Source organism: Kogia breviceps, chromosome 4 (genome assembly GCF_026419965.1).
Source record: "Kogia breviceps isolate mKogBre1 chromosome 4, mKogBre1 haplotype 1, whole genome shotgun sequence".
In the NCBI taxonomy this organism is placed as follows: domain Eukaryota; kingdom Metazoa; phylum Chordata; class Mammalia; order Artiodactyla; family Physeteridae; genus Kogia; species Kogia breviceps.
In genome coordinates this window covers 5,607,538-5,613,244 of record NC_081313.1, presented here as the reverse complement: position 1 = coordinate 5,613,244, position 5,707 = coordinate 5,607,538, and the positions used below count along the sequence as shown (strand labels likewise).

At 39.7% G+C, this 5,707-nt stretch overlaps 1 pseudogene; it reads left to right on the top strand.

Moving 5' to 3' along the window:
• The first annotated feature begins 334 nt into the window (after positions 1–334).
• Positions 335–678, top strand: LOC131754915 (large ribosomal subunit protein eL33 pseudogene; annotated as a pseudogene).
• The last annotated feature ends 5,029 nt before the right edge of the window (positions 679–5,707 follow it).

Below are 5,707 nucleotides of genomic sequence, written 5' to 3'. Positions count from 1 at the left end.
GATGGTTTCATGGGTTTATATCTATCACCAAACTCATCGAGTTGTATACATTAAATATGTACAGCTTTTTACATGTCATTTATACCTCAACAAAGTGGTTTTAAAAAAAATCACACCACTGCTTTCTGCACAATGCACTGCAAAAGCACAAACAATAAGAAAACTCTTGACCAAACTTAATCAAGCCAGTGGAGTACCATCTTTCCAAAATGGAAATTGTTTATGCCAGCAAACAAGCAGGAAGGCATTAAAGACCCCATGTTAACAATTGTTATCGAAGCAATCTGAGACCCTGTGGAAGCCTCCTGGGACCAGAACTTCTAAAACAACAAATATGTCTGGAAGGCTGTGGTCCAAGGGCATTTCTGCTGGCTATAAGTGGGGCATGGAACCAGAGGGCGCACACAGCTCTCCCGAAAATTGAAGGTGTATATACTTGAGATGAAACTGAATTCTATCTAGGCAAGAGATGTCCTTATGTGTACAAAGCAAAGGACAACACAGTAACTCCGGGTGGAAAATCTAACAAAACCAGAGTAATTTGGGGAAAGAACTCACGCTCATGGAAACAGTGGCATGGTTCATGCCAAAGTCTGAAGCAACCTTCCTGCTAAGGCCACTGGATGCAGAATCCATGTGATGCTGTACCTTCAAGGATTTAAACTTAATGAAAAGTAAATAAAAAAGAGTGTGGATTTGTTAAAAAAAAAAAAAAAAGCAATAGTTATCCAGTATTGACATCAATCTGAGGTTGCTCATCCCAAGGAGACCTCGGACTTGAGTTGGGTTGTTCACTGCTGCACTGCAAGACCCAGCACAGTGCACGCAAGATATATTCACCAAATGAATGCATTCAAGAATGACTATAGCCCATGGAAGGTGAGAATTTCAACAGAGTCCCACAGAAAGCCACAAGACTAACCATTCAGATGAGGAGTGAAAATGCAGGGGAACATTTGGCTCAGTCCCATAGTATCTGTGTGACTTTGGGCAGGAGAATCAATCTCTCTGAACCTGTGTTCTCATCTCTACAATACGAATGGCACTTATGTCAAGGGAGGCTGTGAATATTAACTGAGAGAAAGTGAGAGATGACACATGACCGAACTCGGGACTCAATTGTTATTTCCCTTTCCTCTCATTTCCTTTTATTTTCCTGGAAACATTTCCTTCTCTTTCTCCCAATACATGGGTCATGAAACATTTTCATTGTTACTGAAAATATCAAACCTTGTGCTCTGTGGCCTGCAGGACCACTCATTCTTCATGTGACCTTGGAAAAGTTTCTTAGTTTCTCTAGGTTGTTTCTTCATCTTTCAGATGGGAGAGATGATTCCTCCTGTATTAGAGGGTTGTTTTGGGGATGAAACAAGTTAATGTAAGTGCTTAGAAGAGTTTCAGGCAAACCTCAGCTGTTGTTGTTAAGGTCAAATATACTTGTAAAGAAGGGGAATAATTTTGGTAAAAGTAATTTTGGGAAGTACTGGATTGCTGATAAACAAGGACTAGGAAGCACCATATTTTATATAAATGCTTTGCTATTTCTCAGGTCTAGGAGAAACCCAAAAAGATCTTTCCAGGCATTCGCCATCATAGACTCTTCTTGGAAAAAAAACAGTATCTGTCTACTTATCTAAATTTAACTGATATCTTCAATTTCTAATCAACAACAAGCATACTTATTTTGATGTAATTTACAGTGTTATTTATTATCTGTGTGAGCTTGGAAACATTATTTTATCTCTCTGAACCTTATCATAAAATTGAGTTCTGGATGTATAACATCACAGATTGCTAGTGTTATGGAAGTGGCATAGTCCATAGAAACCACTTATCAACTTCTTTTATTTTTTTTTAACATCTTTATTGGAGTATAATTGCTTTACAATGGTGTGTTGGTTTCTGCTGTATACCAAAGTGAATCAGCTATACATACACATATATCCCCATATCTCCTCCCTCTTGCTTCTCCCTCCCACCCTCCATATCCCAACCCTCTAGGTGGTCACAAAGCACCTAGCTCACCTCCCTGTGCTATGTGGCTGCTTCCCACTAGCTATCTATTTTACGTTTGGTAGTATATATATATCCACGTCACTCTCTCAGTTCGTCCCAGCTTACCCTTCCCCCTCCCTGTATCCTCAAGGCCATGCTCTACATCTGCATCTTTATTCCTGTCCTGCCCCTAGGTTCTTTAGAACGATTTTTTTGATTCCATATATATGTGTTAGCATACAGTATTTGTTTTTCTCTTTCTGACTTACTTCAGTCTGTATGACAGTCTCTAGGTCCATCCACCTCACTATAAATAACTCAATTTCGTTTCTTCTTATGACTGAGTAATATTCCATTGTATGTACATGCCAAATCTTCCTTATCCATTCATCTGTCGACGGACACTTAGGTTGCTTCCATGTACTGGCTATTGTAAATAGAGCTGCAATGAACATTGTGGTACATGACTCTTTTTGAATTATGATTTTCTCAGGGTATACACCCAGTAGTGGGATTGCTGGGTCGTATGGTAGTTCTATTTTTAGTTTTTTAAGGAACCTCCATACTGTTCTCCTTAGTGGCTGTATCAACTTACATTCCCACCAACAGTGCAAGAGGGTTCCCTTTTCTCCACACCCTCTCCAGCATTTATTGTTTGTAGATTTTTTGAAGATGGCCATTCTGACTGGTGTGAGGTGATACCTCATTGTAGTTTTGATTTGCATTTCTCTAATGATTAGTGATGTTGAACATCCTTTCATGTGTTTGTGGGCAATCTGTATATCATCTTTGGAGAAATGTCTGCTTAGGCCTTCTGCCCATTTGTGGATTGGGTTGTTTGTTTTTCCGATATTGAGCTGCATGAGCTGCTTGTAAATTTTGGAGATCAATCCTTTGTCAATTGCTTCATTTGCAAATATTTTCTCCTATTCTGAGGATTGTCTTTTCATCTTGTTTATGGTTTCCTTTGCTGTGGAAAAGCTTTGAAGTTTCATTAGGTCCCATTTGTTTATTTTTGTTTTTATTTCCATTTGTCTAGGAGGTGGGTCAAAAAGAATCTTGCTGTGATTTATGTCAGAGTGTTCTGCCTATGTTTTCCTCTAAGAGCTTTATAGTGTCTGACCTTACATTTAGGTCTTTAATCCATTTTGAGTTTAGTTTTGTGTATGGTGTTAGGGAGTGTTCTAATTTAATTCTTGTACATGTAGCTGTCCCGTTTTCCCAGCACCACTTATTGAAGAGGCTGTCTTTTCTCCACTGTATATTCTTGCCTCCTTTGTCAAAGATAAGGTGACCATATATGTGTGCGTTTATCTCTGGGCTTTCTATCCTGTTCCATTGTTCTATATTTCTGTTTTTGTGCCAGTACCATACTGTCTTGATTACTGTAGATTTGTAGTATAGTCTGAAGTCAGGGAGGCTGATTCCTCCAGCTCCATTTTTTGTTCTCAAGATTGCTTTGGCTATTCAGTGTCTTTCATGTTTCCATTCAAATTGTGCAATTTTTTGTTCTAGTTCTGTGAAAAATGCCATTGATAGTTTGATAGGGATTCCGTTGAATCTGTAGATCACATTGGTTAGTAGAGTCATTTTCACAATGTTGATTCTTCCAATCCAAGAACATGGTATATCTCTCCATCTGTGAAACCACCTATCAACTTCTGGTGGCATGAATGTTGACTTCCTTACTGTGCCATCCTGATATGGACTCTCAGTTTTGAGAAATCAGTTGTAAAACTGTCCCATCACATTAGTGAGATAGTGAGGTGTCCTAGGAGCCCCTCACTTAAAAGCACGTTTATTAGGACCTGTTGCCAACCTCTTTCTTTACTTCCCTTTGAGAATTATGGTTGCTGCATTTGTTAGGGTCCAACCAGGAAAAGGGGAACCACTCTAAATATGTACAACAGAAGGAATTTATTCAGGGGATTGGTAATTTGGTAACTAGAAGTTGAGAAAACAGCAGGAGACTGTGGGGAAACTTGGCAACAGCAAGTAGCAGGCAGACCAGAGGCAGAGGTTACCTGACATGAGGCCAGGGACGTCTGGTGGGAGCTGGCTGAGACAGTGAGGGAAAAATACCCCAACTGTTTTCTTCCCACCCTCTCATCTCCTGCCATTGACTGAACAAGGTCAGGAACCAGCTGGGCTAGGACGGGCAGACCAGGGGTGGAAACCTGGAATACAGAGAGAGCAGGGAAGAACATGAATGGAGCTGCCGAGGGAAATATGATGAAGGGGAGGGAGGATTGCCTGCTTACAGCACTCAAATCCAGCTCACAATGCTGTCCATCACAAAAGCAACAGCTGGAAACAAAAAATTCAGCAGACAGAGATGCACAGGATAGATTTAATGTTGGGTAAAATAATGTTATTACATATGGCAGCAAAAGAATATTGGGATTTTGTTTCTGATCTCTCAGCTCAAATGTGTATTTTCCAAAACTTGTACATTAAGAGTAATTTTAAAGAACTACAGAAACATTCTTTTCTGACTCCTAAAATAGCATCAACAAAACAGTCTTTATTTCATAAGTGCAGTTAGCTTGAAGAGAAAAGTATATAAAAATGAGTTCTAGTGGTTTATGTATTTCTCCAGTATTTTCCAGAGTACTTGCAAGTAGTTTCAGTTATTCCATAAAAAGCATAGGTAAGTCTAGATTTGTGCAAAGTCAACTCTTTCCAAAAGCTAGTTCCCCTCTGTCTTGTAAATTCCTGTAATCCGTTGTCCCTTTGCAGCTAACCATGCCTTTATCAATTCAGTATTTACTGTCTTTAGCTTTGTGTGATGTACAAATACGAAGAGAGTTTCTTCCTTATAGAGCTTATGTTTTATTTGGGAAGGAACGTAGGCAAAGAGAACATAAATTACAACATAAAATATAGCAAGAGAGAAAGTATGTGTTACAGGATAGGGCTACAATCTGGAACTTGAGTTGGGTTTTGTTTCTTGCTTTTGTTTTAACCTTTTTGAGCTGACAGTACTGGCATGCAGCTGTCTTCAATGGAGGTGATAATTCTTCATACCACATTTATCATTCAAGAGTTTGGTTTGATACATTCAGCACTGGATTAAAATCACTCAACAGATTTTTCACTGCCTTTCTAAAATTCCAAATTAAAGACTTCTTTCCAGCGATCACCACCCAACACCCAGAGCACCTGCCCAGTAGCTCTCCACACTGGTGCCAGAGTAGCTGATCCCAGTGGTAACAGCATCCTTGCAGAACCTACCTTGACAAGTGCTGGGTTTTCCCTCGGGATGGAAGAAGGCAGGGTCTCAAAGTCAAGGGCTGTTAAAATGCTGTTGTCTACAAGATCTTCATCTGCCAACTTCTTGCTCCCCTGTTTTTCATTTCTAAAGAGTTACACCAAGGATGGACTGTACACTTTCATTTGCATTCAGTCCCCAACTTCTTTCCATGAGATTCTTACCTCACAGTTGCACCAAGGAGGTGAGAATACCCGAGAACTAGAGCTGGTGTCCTAATCTCATTTTCCTCTTCCATCTTCCCTAGCACTGAGCATGATGGCACATGAGGATGAAGGAATAAGTGAATGAGAGAATGAATAAGAGAGGACAGTAAAACAACTGGAAAGAACTTGTGTTTTGGAATAATGGAAATCTGGGTTTCAACCCACCAGCTTCTCATTGTGTGATTTAGGACAAGTCACTCAACTTCTCTGAGCCTTTCTAGATGATTTGTTGTGA